The sequence below is a fragment of the Haematobia irritans genome, chromosome 1, assembly GCF_050003625.1.
Source record: "Haematobia irritans isolate KBUSLIRL chromosome 1, ASM5000362v1, whole genome shotgun sequence".
In the NCBI taxonomy this organism is placed as follows: domain Eukaryota; kingdom Metazoa; phylum Arthropoda; class Insecta; order Diptera; family Muscidae; genus Haematobia; species Haematobia irritans.
Window position 1 is genome coordinate 159,865,799 of NC_134397.1, and position 20,571 is coordinate 159,886,369.

The window sequence follows — 20,571 nt, forward strand, 5'->3', positions numbered from 1 at the left end:
ATGGATCGCTTTCTCCAAAGAGGTGTAATATTTACTTTTAAAGTAGTTCTGAGTTTTGACTTTGTGTTGAATTTCAGCTAAACTTCGGAGCTCCATGGCAGTCAGTGAGTCGACCATGGCAGGCATGTGATTACAACAGCACAGACTCAGAGAAAGATTTGGCTACCGATAGAAAAAAGAAAAATAAAATCTTTCAAGTATGGAAATATTTCAAAAGGTCAGAGGACATACAATTTTCAAAGTGCCTTAATTGCGGAAAGGAGTATAAAACGAGCAGAAACACATCGAATTTTCAAGACCATCTAAAAAGATACCATTCTGGCTTGGAAATTCTAGCCTCTGATTCCAGCTATTTCGGCGGATACTGCCAATATTGCACCGACAAGCATAAGTTGTAGATCGTCAATACATTCAGTAGCTTCTTACTTTAAAAGAGCCGTTTTGTACGACACAAACATCCCTGCAACAAAGCGGTACTAATTGTTTTCGAGTGGCGAAAAATGTTAACATTATTTTATTTTTAAACCAAGCCTTTTGGATCAAATAACTTTAATATCGCAAAATATTCATATTAAAATATTTAAAAAATTTTAAATACGAACCAAATATGTATATTATTGTGGACGATACTAACGTCGAATATCGATAGTACTATCGTCAACTATCGATGGTTGTGAAATTACTATCGTCGACTATCGATGGCGCCGACTATCGATAGTTCTCCACCTCTAATATAGCCACCATATGAAGCGACCCCATATTTCAATTCTGGCTCTATAATTACAGCACAAAAGTTCATATCGGTTCGTAATTGTTTCTTCCCTATATATACCGGTCATGAACTGAATATATACGTATTTAATCGACCTTTCTTTCGTCTACTACATATGAAATATATATATGAATATATGTGAAATATAGTCCCATATAAACCGATACCCAGATTTGACATCCGGAGCCTCTTGGAGGGGCAAAAATCATCCGATCGGGTTGAAATTTGGTACGTGGTGTTAGTATATGGTATCTAACCACCATGCCAGAATTGGTCCATATCGGTCTATAATTATATATAGCCTCCATATAAACCGATCCCCAGATTTGACCTCCGCAGCTTCTTGAAGGAGCAAAATTCATCTGATCCGGTTGAAACTTAGTATGTGGTGTTAGTACATAGTCCCTAATAACCATGCAAAACTTGGTCCATATCGGTTTATAATTATATATACACCATATACACCGATCCCCAGATTTGACCTACGGAGCTTCTTGAAGAAGCAAAATTCATCCGATCCGTTTAAAATTTGATACATTGCGCTAGTATATGTTATGACCGATAACAACCATGCCAAAATTGGTCCGTATCAAAAAAATAATTCTTTCCTCCCAAACGAAATTTTAGACAAACAAAGTTCGTTTCTCGTTTGCTTTTCGCTGTAAGGATGTGTATTTGGAAGAAAAGTATATACTTTTTGTGATAAACGTTTATTCTTTTCCAGGATGTAAAAACAATTTCATAAAGACAAACTAAAAAAAAAAACATTGTTTTCTCGCTAGTTGCATTTTCCCTCACATCTTTCTCACATCCACGATGTTTATTTTAGTTCTTAACACCTTTTCCTGTAATACCAACAATGTAGAAGAAATTATACGATTTTATGAATTTTTAAAATTGTTTTACCTTTCGCCTGGACGGAGAATCGAACCGCGGACCATGCACTTTGTAAGCCAATACACTAACCACTGAGCTATGTACCTGTTATGGTCATCAATAGATGAATATCCATATAAGTTATATTTATATAGCATAGTAACAAACATTTAGTTTGGCACCGTGGAGCAGTGGTTGCTACGTCCGACTTGCATGCCAAGGGTCGTGGGTTCGATCCCTGCTTCGACCAAAGTTTTTTTTTTTTTACATATATTCCAGATATGTTCGGAAGATTCCGAAAAAATGTTCAACATTACATTGTAGTATATTAAATTTTGAACTGCAAAATGTTTCTTATTAAAGACCTAAAGTCAGAAAAGAACAGTGTTTGATATAAACGAAATGGACTGTGTTGTTGTTTCAAAAATAACTTTTTTTATTAAAAAAATAAAAATTTTGTAACAAACGTATCTTTTTGGTGATAAAAGTTTAAAATTTTCGAAGTAATTCAAAAAACTCTAACAAAAGAAAAACGTTTTCGGCACACGTTTTCCAAACGTTTTCGGCACACGTTTTCCAAACGTTTTTTTTTTCTTTGCGTGTAGCGTACAACTCCATTATATGGTGGCGAATATAAAAAGAACAGATTTAAAGTCCATCTAATGTCACAAAATCAATAGATGCACTGAAAGAATAGTTTTCTTTTCTGACTAACTAAAAATATAAACAATGGTTGCATACTTTGTCATTAGCTCTGGTTTATAGAAAATATTTTGAATGGGTTTTTTTTTTAATTTTCGTTCTGGAGGTTTGTATTTATTTTTTGAATGTAGGTACAATAATATCCATACGCTAAAGAATCTCAGACTAATATTTCAATGTGTTACAAAACAGAATAAATAAGTCCGTATAGCACATTCATTGAATTCGAAAAAAATACACTTTTTGCTTTCTTGTAAAAAAATGCGAACAATGTCATAGAATTTAGTCTGTACATATGTACCAAAATAAAAAAAAAGCAATATTGAAATATTTTGATGAGTTCTCATTTCCGTTTCAGATAATATTAATATTTCAACAAACTCATTTGTATGTTAAACAATTTTTCTCACCTACCACAGCCTCCGTACTAAAAGTTGGCATTGTGATAGTGCACAGCATCGTTCGTATGCCTATAAATAAACAAAATAAATGGAATATCTTTTTAGCATTCTTTAGCCATTTACTTAGACATTAAGTGCGTGCAGAGATCTAAACAAAAATATTTATTTATGAGACATTCAGCTGTTGTTTAAGCCAATAACAATTCTGGTAAAAAAGCAAGTGGCAGCAAATGCCATTTGTGTGAGTGTGTATGCAAATCTCACAGTTTAAGCACCTAAATGGCAATGCTGTCAAATCACAATATCAATCGATATCGTGAATCAAAAATCATTTATTGCTCGCCCAATACAGAAAATATTTTTATTAGATATTAGCCCATTCCAGTTGTTGAATTACAACATTCTGCAATGGTCTAAACAATTTAATTATATTGTTTAGATGGGTGTAGCGAACATGGTGATTTTTTTACAGTTTTTTCGAAAGATTTTTATTACAGAAACAGCTAAGGCAAGTCTAAAGTAGGGCGTGGCCGACTATATTATAGCCTTCACCACTTTGTAAACCAAGGTTTTGATACCATCTCAACTTCTTCAAATTTGTTAGTTTACATGACAATATACACATATTTAAGTCCGAACAGATTTGGACAAAATTTTTTACACTTCTAAAAGATAACATATCAAATTTAAATTGGCGGACGCCCTGAGACGAAACACAATATAGTTAAAAAGGTGGGAAATATTTAAAGCTAAGGGACAATGTTTGGACAAGTCGGGAGACATTTACAAAAGTCGGAGCCTTGACTAAATCTTAATCATTCTGTCGGAAATCTGTCATTACAGTTAGTAAGATATAGCTACAATGCAGGGAAATCATCACAGAGTCTTATGTAAAATGTGGGTATTTTGTCAGTATATGTCTAACGGCCATTTTCATGTAGCTCCGTTAGGCTTTAACTCCCAGTTAACAGAAAGTAAATTGCAAATATCTTCTTTCCGGTTAACTTTAACTGAAAAATTTTCAACTAACTGACATGTGGAATATACAGGCAAGATGGCAGCTATGTCCACAATACGGTTTAAAAGTTCGTTAGTTAACGGAGCACTAACGGAGCTTCATGAAAATGGGGGTAAGTCGAAATAATATATATGGGAGCTATATCTAAATCTGAACAGATTTAACCAAATTTCGCACACTTGGCAGTACGATAAAATTTACACCTTTTGCAAAATTTTTAGCAAATCAATATGAAATTTTGGACTCCGGGGCCATAAGTAGGTGCATAACGGGCGAAAGATATATATGGAAGCTATATCTAAATCTGAACCGATTTGGCGATGATATTTGTCAGGTCATACGGAACTCACAAAATATTCTGATATACGATATTAGAAGAAAATCGGGTAACCAACACGTAAATCAATAGGGATTGTCTTTGAGTCGAAGTACCACACTATGAAAAATTTGAGGAAGATTGGACTTAAACTTCGAGCTGCACTTTGCACACAAAAATATAACAAAACGACAGACGGACTGATGGTCAGACAGACAAACGGACATCTCTAAATTGACTCCATATTGTAGATGGGATACACGTCAGCTTCGTTGCTACACGCTCACAAAAAATCGCTTCTGTAACATATACTCCCAAACATATTTTGCTTCAAGCATATACATTTTTGGGTATTGCCCAAACATTTATATGTTTGATCTCTACCAATATATAATATGTTTGAAGGCATATTTGTCTAAACAACATATGTTTGGGTAGTCTAAGTTCCAAACATTTTGTATTTTTGCATCCAAATTCAATAATGTTGTCTTCCAAAAAACAATATGTTATTATGTGACCATATAATATGTTTGGAAGCATTTTGCACCCAAAAATATTATATGCTTAAAAAAAATTCTCCCAAACAATATTGTGCTCAAAATTTTATTTATTTATTTATTTATATATTTACAATCATAATGAATTATGAAAATAAACAGGTAATATAGGTGCTAACAACAAGGTTTTCGACCTGAATGCTCAAAATTTTGTTTCTGCCCAATTGTATATTCCCCGACATCTTTCTCACATCCACGAGATTATTTAGTTCTTAGCACCTTTTTCTGTAATACAAACATTGTAGAAGAAATTATTCAATTTTATGATTTTTTATTTTTTTATTTTAATTTTACCTTTTGCCGGACGGGGATTCGAACAGCGGACCACACAGTTTGTAAGGATCAAAGAAGTAGCTGATCAATTGCCCAAGGAAAAATAAAATGTTAATTTTGTAATAACAAGCAACAACCACCAACTTAATTCAATATCGCTCCAAGCTACTAAACACATATATGTTTATAGGCTATTTCTAAATTAATATATGTTTGCATCCAAGCATATTATATTTACAAACATTTTATGTCCCAAACATAATATGTTCTAACATATTAACATATATGTCTCAAACATGTTATGCTAGTTTATGAACATTATATGCTTGCACTCAAAAATATTGTGTTTAAAAATTTGTGTTCCAAACATATAATGTTTATAGCCAAACATATGAAAAACAGTCTTTTTCATCCGTGTATCAATCACTGATAGATAAGAATTGCGGCGACTGCACTTTTCTGATCTTAATGGGGTCAAAATTACCCCAGTCTGTCATGACAAATACCTTCGTCCTCCGGTGATATGGGAGGTGGTTGGACCCCGAGAACAGGATTGACTGTGTAGCTTCTCACCGCTTTAGCTACAGTATCCTCATGAATTCTATTCAGACCTGCCTGGTATGCTGCCTGATGTAGTGGATCTCTTTTGTAGTGCTGAATCTCGCGCTCTAGATGATGTTTATCGACCCTTACATTCTTGGGTGGTGGTTGTTTGGATAATTACTGAGGTGTCCACAAAGGCGCTGCATAGTTTACCACTGACCAGCCAATTACCTTATAGGTACACCCTGCTGGGATGAAACACCTGTTAGTAAAAAAATATGGGAAATATGAAGCGAGAGCAATTTTAATGCAATTGTACAAAAGAGCATTTATGATTTATCTGGCGATACATATGTATTCGAAATATAGGACAATTTTAGAATTATTTACAATTTTTGATACTCATCAGTGGCGATTTTACAAGGATATTGGTTAGATCTCGCCAAGATATGTGGTCAAGTATGGGTTGTGATATATTATTTGGTCAATCAAGTCGGGCGACGTTGAGCCTTATTTAAAACTCAACCGTTCTGTGGAAAGTCTGGCATTACATTGTGCAGGATATGACTAAGATAAGGGGAAATCATCACAAAATTTTGTGTAAAGTGTGGGAATTTATGCCATATTTGTATAAACCGGAAAAACGAATATATGGAGGCTTTATCTAAATCTGAACCAAATTAGATCAAACTTGACTCACTTAAATATCATATTAATATATTTTCTGTGGAAACTATCCAGTCAATTGGAGGAAAATCCCATTGAAAATGTGTCTAAAATATGAAACAGTCTACCATATTTCCCAAACTCTGGTGTACGTATATATGGGAGCTATATATAATCTGAATCTGATTTTGACTAAATTTGACATGCATAGTTAGAATAATAATTCTGCAATCTCTGCAAAATTTCACGTAAATGGGAGTATAGCTTTGACCCCCGTGGTCTTATGAGCGTATATCGGGCGAAAGATATATATGGGAGCTATATCTAAATCCGAACCGATTTCAAATTTGGTACACTTACTGATACTATTAAACGAACTCCTTGTGCAAAATTTGAAACAAGTCAGGGCAAAACTCTGGCTTTTGAGGCCATATAAGTGCAAATCGGATGAAAGATATATATGGGAGCTATATCTAAATCTGGACCGATTTCAACCAAATTTGGCACACATAACGTCACCATTAAACGTAACTCTCGTGCAAAATTTGAAGCAAGTCAGGGCAAAACTTTGGCTTTTGAGGCCATATAAGTGCAAATCGGATGAAAGATATATATGGGAGCTATATCTAAATCTGGACCGATTTCAATCAAATTTACCAAGCATTGGTAGAATGTTAATTCTACTCTCTGTGTAAAATTTCACGAAAGTCGGTAGTAAACTTTGACCTATTATGCCATATGAGTCTAAATCGGACGAAAGATATATATGGGAGCTATATCTAAATCTGAACAGATTTGGCTGATATTTTGCAAGTTTTTCGAGACTCATAAAATATTCGGATTTTAAAAACATCGGTTGATAAACACGCTAATTATGACCAGATCGGAGATAAATAACAGGTTGGCTGATAAGTCTCCTGTCTGACACATAGATGGCGTCGCTTGTATGAAATGCATATTATTTTTATATAGTACCAACCTTCAAATGATTCGTGTCAAAATTTGACGTCTGTAAGTCAATTAGTTTGTGAGATAGAGCGTCTTTCGTGAAGCAACTTTTGTTATTGTGAAAAAAATGGAAAAAAAGGAATTTCGTGTTTTGATTTGTATGCTTTCTGAAGGGAAAAAATACGGTGGAAACAAAAACTTGGCTTGATAATGAATTTCCGGACTCTGCCCCAGGGAAATCAAAAATAATTGATTGGTATGCAAAATTCAAGCATGGTAACATGAGCACGGAGGACGGTGAACGCAGTGGACGCCCGAAAGAGGTGGTTAACGACGAAAACATCAAAAAAATCCACAAAATGATTTTGAATGGCCGTCAAATGAAGTTGATCGAGATAGCAGAGGCCTTAAAGATATCAAAGGAACGTGTTGGTCATATCATTCATCAATATTTGGATATGCGGAAGCTCTGTGCAAAATGGGTGCCGCTCGAGCTCACATTTGACCAAAAACAACAACGTGTTGATGATTCTGAGCGGTGTTTGCAGCTGTTAACTCGTAATACACCCGAGTTTTTCCGTCGATATGTGACAATGGATGAAACATGGCTCCATCACTACACTCCTGAGTCCAATCGACAGTCGGCTGAGTGGACAGCCACCGGTGAACCGTCTCCGAAGCGTGGAAAGACTCAAAAGTCCGCTGGCAAAGTAATGGCCTCTGTTTTTTGGGATTCGCATGGAATAATTTTTATCGATTATCTTGAGAAGGGAAAAACCACCAACGGTGACTATTATATGGCGTTATTGGAGCGTTCAAAATCGTGGAAGAAGAAAAAAGTGTTGTTCCACCAAGACAACGCACCGTTCCACAAGTCATTGAGAACTATGGCAAAAATTCATGAATTGGGCTTCGACTCAGAATCGACTCAGAATTTCACCACGACCCAGAATACATATACTTTATGGGGTCTTAGAACAATATATCGATGTATTACAAACGGAATAACAAAGTTAATAAACCCCCTCATCCTATTTTGGAGGGTAAAAAAATTGACACCCTACGACAGGAAAAAATTATTTTTCTGCGTATACATTCAAACCAAAGTTATAGCTACGAGTATATTATTCGTGTTTTTCTTTCCATAACACATCATACGAATTTTATCAAATAACCCTTAAATAACTTTGAGCTTTTCATCCTTCAAGTTTTAAAATAAAATAAATCTTCCTCAAACCATTTTTATTCCCAATCAATGAATAATCTTAAAAACCAAAGAGATTTAAGATGACTACTTATTGCTACAAACTTGTTGTAGTGGGTTTTCCACCATTTTGATTCTGCTTACTTTACTAATGGTGTATTTATGGAGATTACTGGTTTCCCAACTAAAGCCATTACTTTGGATTTTCATACACCAGTCAATCGAAAGATTTTCCAAGAAATCCTGCGTTAACGGTAGATGAAAGATTTCTCAAAATGAAATGGAAAAACGAAAACCTTTAAATTTATTTAATTGGCTTTTGACCAAGTACCCTTGAAATCATAATGTTAACATGAAATTGTGAGAAAATGTAAAAAGGGAGATCTAATAAAATAATTCATAGGTAATTAAAAAGCCAGAAATATTACTAAGATATAGTTTTGATAGATCAGTACTGGTTAAACCCATATACAGTAATATTAATGGAACTTATTCCTTCCCACAGTCAAAAAAAGTTTATTTGGATTCAAAGATTTTGACTATAGTTTCCGAGTCAAAGATGCGTCTTCTTTAAAATAAAGACATTTCCTAGCGACATATCTGGCTTTAAATCGGGGACCAATAAAATTAATATTTGGACACAGATCTCATTTATCAAATTTCAATTTTTTATTAAATCTATTGGCGTATTCAATTTTCATTAATAAAGCTATTCACGTATAATCAAATGTCAGTTTACGAATCCAAATTATAACGGATACTTCAAAAATGTTTTCTTTATTCTAAAAAAGATACTAGATCCTCAAAATAAGTCTTAGGCTATATTTGAAGGGGTTTTATATAAAATATAAAGATTCAATATTTCAGTTAATTTAAGGACGATTACTTTAAATCAAAAATGCGTTTCTTTAATTTAAGGAAAATCTACCTTAGTTCAAAGACATACTACTTTAACGGAGAGACGAAAATTTCCAAAATTGGAGTCCTAAATTTAATAAAACAAGTATATACAGTAGCAAGTTCGGCCGGGCCGAATCTTAAATGAATCAAATATAAGAGTTTCCTTTGGAAATTTCAGGGGGATTTGATGACAGACATTTTCCTAAGCAGATCAGTTCAACCAGTACGCTTCCCACAGATAAATGTAAAGATTTTACCTATGAAGACTACATCAGATTCTGAATTTATAAGAACCATTTTTTGTTTGAGTTTTAGAGGAATCATAAACATCTCTTCTAAGTGTGCAAGAAAATGATGAAATAACGCCTTGATCTGAAATCTATAATCTGTGGATTTTTATCCCAATTATTTAAATGACTACGAGAAGTAAAATCTGGAAATTTTACATTCAGTTTCAAGCAATACCCTCAATAAGTGAAATCGGTCTATATGGGGGCCTTACCAAATGAACCGATAAAACTAAATCATATACACTTTGTTATGGGTCTAAAATGCTAGTATATTTTCAATTTGTGGCAAATCGAATAAAAACTAAAATTTCTAGAAACCCTAGGAGTTAAATCGGAGTAACAGGGGCTATACCAAAACATGGAAGGATACACACAGTATTCAGCACATTTAATTATAGTTCTAGATTCTATACCCCAAATCTATACTCAATATATTCGGCGCACCTCGTTATGGTCATAGAATACCTCTAGATTTCAAATTTCAGGCAAATTGGATAAAAACTACGGATTCTAGAAGCCCAAGAAGTAAGTCTGGAGATCGGTCTATATGGGGATATATCGAAACATGGTCCGATAATCACCATTTTCGGCACATCTCTTTATTTTCCTAGAATACCTCTAGATTTCCAATTTCGGACAAATTGGGTAAAAACTACGGATTCTACAAGCCCAAGAAGTAAACTCGGGAGATCGGTCTATATGGGGGTTATATCAAAAGATGGACCGATAATCACCATTTTGGGCAAATCTCTTTATTTTTCTAGAATACCTCTAGATTTCCGATTTCAGGCAAAATGGAAAAATTGGGTAAGCTCAAGGAGTAAAATCGGGATATCGGTCTATATGGGGGCTATATCAAAACATGGACCGGTACTCACCATTTTCGACACACGTCTTTATGGTCCTAGAATACCTCTAGATTTCAAATTTCAGGTTAATTGGATTAAAACTACGGATTCTAGAAGCCTAAGAAATAAAATCGGGAGATCGGTCTATATGGGGGCTATATCAAAACATGGACCGATACACCCCATTTTTGGCACACCTTTTTATGGTCCTAGAATACCTCTAGATTTCCAATTTCAAGCAAATCGGATAGAAAATACACTTTCTAGACGCCCAGTAAGCAAAATCGGGAAATTGGTCCATATGGGGGCTATACCAAAACATGGACCGATAGGTACCATTTTCGGTACACTTTTTGATGGTCCTAAAATACCTCTAGATTTCCAATTTCAGGCAAATTGGATAAAAACTACAGTTTGTATAACCCAAGACCCCAAATCAGGAGGTCGGTTTATATGGAGACTATATCAAAACTTGGACCAATATATCCCATCTTCGAACTTGACCTGCCTGAAAACAAAAGACTAATCTGTACCAAATTTCAGGACGATAGCGCCATTGTTGAAGGCTGTAGCGTAACTACAACAGACAGACAGACATACAGACGGACATGCTTATATCGTCTTAGAATTTCTCCCTGATCAAGAATATATATACTTTATATAGTCGGAAATCGATATTTCGATGTGTTACAAACGGAATGACAAACTTATTATACCCCCGTCTCCATTCTATGGTGGAGGGTATAAAAATTTTGAAGTAAAGATCATAAACATTATTTTAATTACAATTTCATTATTTTAAAGAAATTTGTCCTAAATATTTTGTAAATTGTGTATCCTAAAATTTAGGTTGCGTAATCCTTAATATCTGGTAAATGTTTTTTCAGTGCAGATGCCATAACTTTGCTCTACAACTCTTTCGTCTTTTATCGTCTGGAAGATAACTTTCCGCTTGCATGAGGTTTTGAAACACACAACTTTACCAAAGCTCTCCGACTTGCTTGCAAATTTCAAAGAAGGTCCACTGAAAAAATATCGAGAGGCCAAAGATTTGTTGCTTAGCCGGAAGACGCATTTCTTTAATATAAAGTTATTGCTATAGAAAATATTGTCAAAATTGTATTTCTTTAGAATTTTTTTTCAAAATTCTATTTCTTTGGAAAATTTTGTCAAATTTTATTTCTTTAGAAAATTTTATAAAAATTTTATTTCTATAGAAAATTTAGTCAAAATTTATTTTCTACAGAAAAAGTTTTTTTCTTTAGAACTTTTTTTTTCAAAACTTTATTTCTATAGAAAAATTTTTCAAAATTTTATTTCCATAGAAAATTTTATCAAAATTTTATTTCTATAAAAAATTTTGTCGAAATTTTATTTCTATAGACAATTTTGTCAAAATTTTATTTCTATAGAAAATTTTGTCAAAGTTTTATTTGTAAAGAAAATTTGGTCGAAATTTATTTCTATTCAAAATTTTGGAAAATTTTGTCAAATTTTATTGCTTTAGAAAATTTTGTAAAAATTTTATTTATATAGAAAATTTAGTCAAAATTTATTTTCTACAGAAAATTTTGCCTAAACATTTATTTCTATAAAAAATTTTGCCTTAACTTTTATTTCTATAGAAAATTTTTAACGTTTTTTTCTTTAGAAAAATTTTTTTCAAAACTTTATTTGTATAGAAAATTTTTTCAAAATTTTATTTCCATAGAAAATTTTGTCAAAATTATATTTCTATAAAAAATTTTGTCGAAATTTTATTTCTATAGACAATTTTGTCAAAATTTTATTTCTATAGACAATTTTGTCAAAATTTTATTTCTATAGAAAATTTTGTCAAAATTTTATTTCTATAGAAAATTTGGTCGAAGTTTATTTCTATTCAAAATTTTCTCAAAATTTTATTTATTTTTAAATTTCTATAGAAAATTTTGTCAATATTTTATTTCTTTGGAAAATTTGCTCACAATTTTATTTCGATAGAAAATGTTCTCAATATTTTATTTCTATACAACATTTTCTCAAAATTTTATTTCTGTAGATATATTTGTTTAAACTTTTATTTCTATAGGAAATTTGGTCAAAATTTTATTTCTGTAGATAATTTTGTCTAAACTTTTCTAGAGGAAATTTGTGGAGAGAAATATTTTGCAGAATCTACCAAACCATCAAGAATTCTACCAATCTACCAACTGTGCAAACCGTGATAAAAAGTCATATGGTTGCCCTAATCATGCCTAAACATCGACGATAAAACTGAATATCCATGGAATCAAAACTTATGCTGTGTGGGTAAGGTGTAGTATAAGTTACTGGAACCTTGTGAATGGATCCTAGGAGACTTGTATTGGACTCAATTGATTCGTTTTAGCCGAGCAATGCATAATAAAAGGCCACAACACTTTGAAATGCACGACAAGATGATTTTTCATCACGAAAAAGTTATGTAGAAACGCGCAAATGGTTAGTCCTACCCCACCTGCCGTATAGCCCAAGGTTAGGTTAGGTATAGTGAAAGCCCGATATTTCAGGCTCACTTAGACTCTTATCACTGAGTATTGCCCAACTCAATGATCTCCAAATGACCTCCAAAATTGGGCCGATTCCCGGAATGAGTCAAAAGACGAGTCCTTCATTGGTCGCGATATCGAAAAAAAGTAGTGGCTAGCGATGGACAATACTTCGATTTGTCAGTCTGCTGCAATATTCTTAGGAATAAATTCTCAAATATTTGAAAAATACCCCATTTGTAACTTGCACTCCCAATACAAAGTCAAATTTATGCAAGGGTATAATAAAATAGAATATTTCCTTATTTAACACAGTCAACACAGCTTGACCTCATTTGTCAAAATTTCCATTGCCGATTTCCGCAAAAACTTTAAGTTTTTAGTTTTTATTAAATTTTGTCATCATAAATTCATTCTTCCATACATATGTACCTGGCAAACATACAGATAACATAGCGTTCATTTTGTACGTACAAACGGAAATTGCAAAGTAAAATACAGAAAATTAAGCCAAAAGCGGAAAAGGAAATGCATTCCACATCATAGCAAATGTGTAGAAAAGCATTGCAGTGCAAAAAAAAAAACTAAATTTGAATCAAAATCATCATCATCATAATCACTAATACTATTACAAACGTAAACATATTTATGGTATAACATGTTAACAGAATACAACTACAACGATGACTGGAATCTCAATACAAACCTTGATGGTATCGTAAATTATTCAATAGCAGCTACGACACCATCATCATCAAAATTCATAACAGCGGAAATGTGTATGAATACAGTTTCCATATGAATAAAACAACAACAAAAGCAGCAGTAGCAAAAACAACATAAACTCCATCCGGTAGATTGAGTAATTTCCCGAATATTTAAAAATGTTAAACTATAGTAAAACTAAATTATAAATGATTCGATAGTAAAAAGTTTTATACGAATATCCTGTATTGAAATTGACTGGAATTTTAGTATACGAATAAAATTAAAATTACACTTACATTTAAGCTTATCAAAGATTTATGAGTTCCTCATTACAATCATTAGATAATGGATCAAAATTAGAAATAAATTCTATCGAATAAAAGAACATACAGAAAATTTAGGTTTCAACCATAAGGCCAAGGAGCAAAAAATTCTTGCTGTGTTAAATATTAAAGAATATAGAAATAAAACATGTACATTCGTAAGCACTGTTGCCACTCACGCGAAAACTAATCTACCAAAATTTGCAGAAAATTTTATCGAAAAACTACCAAACAAAAACAAATGTTTTGCCAAAATTTTATTTCCATAGAAAATGTTGTCAAAATTTTATTTCTATCGAATATTTTGTCAAAATTTTATTCCTACAGAAAATTTTGTAATTTTTTTTTTCTAAAAAAATTTTGCCAAATTGTATTTCTAAAGAAAAATTTGTATAGAAAATTTTGCCAAAACTTCAAAAAATGTTGTCAGAGTTTATTTTTATACAAAAGATTGCAAAAATTTTATTTCTATAAAAAATTTTGTCAAAATTTTATTTCTATAGAAAATTCTTTTAAAAATTTATTTTTCTTAGCAAATTTTGTCCACATTTTATTCCTATAGAAAATTTTATGAAAATTTTATTTCTATACAAATTTTTGTCAAGTTTTTATTTCTATAGAAAATTTTGTCAAAATTTTATTTTTATAGAAAGTTTTATTTTTATAGAGAATTTTGTCAACATTTTATTTTTATAGAAAATTTTATTTCTATAGAAAATTTTGTCAAAATTTTATTTTTATAGAAAATTTTGTGAAAATTTTATTTCTATAGAAAATTTTGTCAAAATTTTATTTTTATAGAAAATTTTGTCAAAATTTTATTTCTATAGAAAATTTTGTAAAAATTTTATTTTTATAGAAAATTTTGTCAAAATTTTATTTTTATAGCAAATTTTGTAAAAATTTTATTTTTATAGAAAATTTTGTCAAAAATTTATTTTTATAGAAAATTTCGTAAAAATTTTATTGTTATAGAAAATTTTGTCAAAAATTTATTTTTATAGAAAATTTTGTGAAAATTTTATTTTTATAGAAAATTTTGTGAAAATTTTATTTCTATATATAATTTTATCAAAATTTTATTTCCACAGATACTTTTATCAACATTTTATTTCTATAGAAATTTTCGTCAGAATTTTCTTTCTATAGAAAATTTTGTCAAAATTTTATATCTATAGAAAATTTTGTCAAAATTTTATATCTATAGAAAATTTTGTCAAAAGTTTATATCTATAGAAAATTTTGTCAACATTTTATTATTAGAAATTTTATTTCTATAGAAAATTTTGTCAACATTTTATTTCTATAGAAAATTTTATTTTTATAGAAAATTTATCAAAATTTTATATCTATAGAATATTTTGGCAAAATTTTATATCTATTGAAAATTTTGTCAAAATTTTATTTCTACAGAAACTTTTAAAACAATTTTATTTCTATAGAAATTTTCGTCAGAATTTTATTTCTGTAGAAAATTTTGTCAAAATTTTATTTCTATAGAATATTTTGTCAAAATTTTAGTTCTATAGAAAATTTTGTCAAAATTTTATTTCTATAGAAAACGTGTCAAAATTTTATTTCTATAGAAAATTTTGTCAAAATTTTATTTCTGTAGAAAATTTTGTCAAAATTTTACTTCTATAGAAAATTTTGTCAAAATTTTATTTCTATAGGAAATTTTGTCAAAATTTTATATCTAAGGAAAATTTTTTCTGTGTGTGCTAATCAAAAATCGCATATGTATTTAAGGAAAATAATCTTTAGGCTAGCAAAATTTTTCGTTTCTTCAACTGCATATTAATTTTAAGAAGAGCAGCTTTGGGTTATCATAAAATTTGACCCACCTTAGCTTAAGGTCGTCTGGCTTATTTTTTTATACCTATATAATCACTCATTTCTGCAATGATTAAAATTTTTAATCTCGCCAGATTTAACTTTATACTTAAGACAGATGGTCTTCTATCGAAATTTGCAATTTACCTACCAATAACACCTGTTAACAGGCAAAATAAATTATTCCAGTTTTAAGAACTTTTTCTTTTTGCTTCGAAAAAAAGTTTCTTATGTAAATTTCTAATAGCTTTCATCACAATGTCTACATAATTGCATTTACTGGCCATGCCTTTGTAATGGCGAACAAAAAGAAAAACAGGTATAAAATGAACCTGGTGATAATATCATTATTTATCCAGCTCAACGGGCTCTTCACAAATGAACACCGCATGGGAGTAAAGTAAAAGGTTGCAACATTGTTCCTCTTACTTGTACTGATGATGATGGTAGTGATGGTGCTGGCCTCATTATGAGTCTACATTTGGAGTAGTACGAAAAATAATTTCCGACTATTTTCGCCACGTTTTTTCTTCATTCGAAGAATATTCACCGTTGTGTTCTTCGTACAAGACTGTTATGAAACATTCCATTGCTGCCTTTAGTTTCTTCCACTTTCATGGTCCATTCAATGGATCCTTTTCTGTTGGTAAGGATTCAAGAGATGATGCTGAAAGGAAATTCGAATGCCATGAATAAAAATGAAAAAGAAGTATATATAGAGAGATTTTCTTTTGTTCAACAATAATGGATTTTCTATAGTTAAAGCAAAAAAAAAAATATATGAAGCTGAAAATTTAACAAAAGAAAGAAAAACTGAATGTTTTTCCTGGCTCGTGGTCGTAGATCGTCTCAAATTACTTGATTTCCTTATAGAGAATATGTTTGCTTTTTTGTTGCTTACCTCTTATATTTATACCCTACATTAGTCTAGGGTATCATGGTATTGTAAGAATGATAGGCGCCAAAAGTTCAATAAAAAAAACTAGCAGACATAAAGTCAATAGAATAATCGTACGTCAACATGTGTATTTTTAACAGACTAGTTCACCGTAGAGATCAGTTTATACACACTCAATAGATCGGTCTGTATGGTGACGGTAATACAATAATGGAATAAATGTCCAACATATTATTACAATCCTCAAACGAGCTTATACATTATATTTTCTATAAAAATACAATTTTTACAAAATTTTCAATAGAAATAAAATTTTGCCAAAATTTTCTATAGAAATAAAATTTTTAAAAAAATTTCTATAGAAATAAAATTTTGACAAAATTTTCTATAGAAATAAAATTTTGACAAAATTTTCTATAAAAATAAATTTTTGACAAACATTTCTATAGAAATAAAATTTTGTCAAAATTTTCTATAGAAATAAAATTTTGACAAAATTTTCTATAGAAATAAAATTTTTATAAATTATCTACAGAAATAAAATTTTGACAAAAATTTCTATAGAAATAAAATTTTGACAAAATTGTCTATAGAAATAATTTTGACAAAATTTTCTATAAAAATAAAATTTTGACAAAATTTTCTATAGAAATAAAATTTTGACAAAATTTTCTATAGAAATAAAATTTTGACAAAATTTTCTATAGAAATAAAATTTTGACAAAATTTTCGATAGAAATAAAATTTTGACAAAATTTTCTATAAAAATAAAATTTTGACAAAATTTTCTATAAAAATAAAATTTTGACAAAATTTTTTATAAAAATAAATTTTTGACAAAATTTTCTATAGAAATAAAATTTTGACAAAATTTTCAATAGAAACAAAATTTTGACAACACTTGATATAAAAATAATTTTGGACAACATTTTCTATAGAAATAAAATTTTTACAAATTATCTACAGAAATAAAATTTTGACAAAAATTTCTATAGAAATAAAATTTTGACAAAATTGTCTATAGAAATAATTTTGACAAAATTTTCTATAAAAATAAAATTTTGACAAAATTTACTATAGAAATAAAATTTTGACAAAATTTTCTATAGAAATAAAATTTTGACAAAATTTTCTATAGAAATAAAATTTTGACAAAATTTTCAATAGAAATAAAATTTTGACAAAATTTTCTATAAAAATAAAATTTTGACAAAATTTTCTATAAAAATAAAATTTTGACAAAATTTTCTATAAAAATAAATTTTTGACAAAATTTTCTATAGAAATAAAATTTTGACAAAATTTTCAATAGAAACAAAATTTTGACAACATTTGATGTAAAAATAATTTTGGACAACATTTTCTATATAAATAATATTTTTACAAAATTTTCTATAGAAATAAAATTTTTACAAAATTTTCTATAGAAATGAAATTTTGACAAAATTTTCTATAGAAATGAAATTTTGACAAAATTTTCTATAGAAATAAAATTTTGACAAAATTTTCTATACAAATAAAATTTTGACAAAATTTTCTATACAAATAAAATTTTGACAAAATTTTCTATAGAAATAAAATTTTGACAAAATTTTCTATAGAAATACAATTTTGACAAAATTTTCTATAAAAATAAAATTTTGACAAACTTTTCTATAAAAAGAAATTTTTGACAAACTTTTCTATAGAAATAAAATTTCGACAAAGTTTTCTATAGAAATAAAATTTTGACAAATTTTCTATAGAAATAAAATTTTGACAAATTTTCTATAGAAATAAAATTTTGACAAAAATTTCTATAAAAATAAAATGTTGACAAAATGTTCTATAAAAATAAAATTTTCTATAGAAATAAAATTTTGACAAAATTTTCTATAAAAATAAATTTTTGACAAAATTCTCTATAGAAATAAAATTTTGACAAAATTTTCTATAAAAATAAAATTGGGACAAAATTTTCTATAAAAATAAAATTTTTACAAAATTTTCTACTGAAATAAAATTTTGAAAAAATTTTCTATAAAAATAAAATTTTGACAAAATGTTCTATAGAAATAAAATTTTCACAAAATTTTCTATAAAAATAACATTTAGACAAAATTTTCTATAGAAATAAAATTTTGACAAAATTTTCTATAAAAATAAAATTTTGACAAAATGTTCTATAAAAATAAAATGTTGACAAAATTTTCTATAAAATTAAAATTTTCTATAGAAATAAAATGTTGACAAAATTTTCTATAAAAATGAAATTTTGACAAAATTTTCTATAAAAATAAAATTTTGACAAAATTTTCTATAGAAATAAAATTTTGACAAAATTTTCAAGAGAAACAAAATTTTGACAACATTTGATGTAAAAATAATTTTGGACAACATTTTCTATATAAATAATATTTTTACAAAATTTTCTATAGAAATAAAATTTTTACAAAATTTTCTATAGAAATGAAACTTTGACAAAATTTTCTATAGAAGTAAAATTTTGACAAAATTTTCTATACAATTAAAATTTTGACAAAATTTTCTATAGAAATAAAATTTTGACAAAATTTTCTATAGAAATAAAATTTTGACAAAATTTTCTATAGAAATAAAATTTTGACAAAATTTTCTATAAAAATAAAATTTTGACAAACTTTTCTATAAAAAGAAATTTTTGACAAACTTTTCTATAGAAATAAAATTTTGACAAAGTTTTCTATAGAAATAAAATTTTGACAAATTTTCTATAGAAATAAAATTTTGACAAATTTTCTATAGAAATAAAATTTTGACAAAAATTTCTATAAAAATAAAACGTTGACAAAATGTTCTATAAAAATAAAATTTTCTATAGAAATAAAATTTTGACAAAATTTTCTATAAAAATAAATTTTTGACAAAATTCTCTATAGAAATAAAATTTTGACAAAATTTTCTATAAAAATAAAATTGGGACAAAATTTTCTATAAAAATAAAATTTTTACAAAATTTCCTACAGAAATAAAATTTTGAAAAAATTTTCTATAAAAATAAAATTTTGACAAAATTTTTTATAGAAATAAAATTTTCACAAAATTTTCTATAAAAATAACATTTAGACAAAATTTTCTATAGAAATAAAATTTTGACAAAATTTTCTATAGAAATAAAATTTTGACAAAATTTTCTATAAAAATAAAATTTTGACAAAATGTTCTATAAAAATAAACTGTTGACAAAATTTTCTATAAAAATAAAATTTTCTATAGAAATAAAATTTTGACAAAATTTTCTATAAAAATAAAATTTTGACAAAATTTTCTATAAAAATAAATTTTTGACAAAATTTTCTATAGAAATAAAATTTTGACTAAATTTTCTATAAAAATAAATTTTTGACAAAATTTTCTATAGAAATAAAATTTTCACAAAACTTTCTATAAAAATAAAATTGTGACAAAATTTTCTATAAAAATAAAATTGTGACAAAATGTTCTATAGAAATAAAATTTTGACAAAATTTTCTATAGAAATAACATTTTGACAAAATTTTCTATAGAAATACAATTTTGAGAAAAAATTCTATAAATTCAATATCTTTAGAAATGTTAATTTTCGTGTTAAAATTTTTAATTTTTGTTCATCCTCTCTAAAGAAGTAATAACTTTACCTTGTTGGTTCAAGGTAAATCGCTAAAACATTTAAAATTCGGCACATGTGCAATTTAAGGGATATTTATACACTCAAAAAAATTGACGCTAATATGAGTTATAAAATATAATATAATATTTCGTCGATTTCATAAACTTCCAAATTAGATTTTTTTTCGTAAAATTTTTTTAAAATTTTGGAAGATTGTTTTTGGCACGAGCGACAACGGTGGCCGTGGATCGTTTTGTACCTCGAAAGGAATGTCGTCTCCATGTCTTTAAAACCTGTCTACCGAAGAACATGAGCTAATTTGTTCCAACTAATAAAGGGAAGGAATACACGAGCATGGTCATTACAAGACCATGCTCG

At 28.6% G+C, this 20,571-nt stretch overlaps 1 protein-coding gene across 1 annotated transcript in view; it reads left to right on the top strand.

Moving 5' to 3' along the window:
- Window positions 1-20,571, top strand: part of 5-HT7 (5-hydroxytryptamine receptor 7) — a 566,265-nt gene that overhangs the window by 406,314 nt on the left and 139,380 nt on the right. The gene's annotated exons all lie outside the window — the stretch shown is intronic.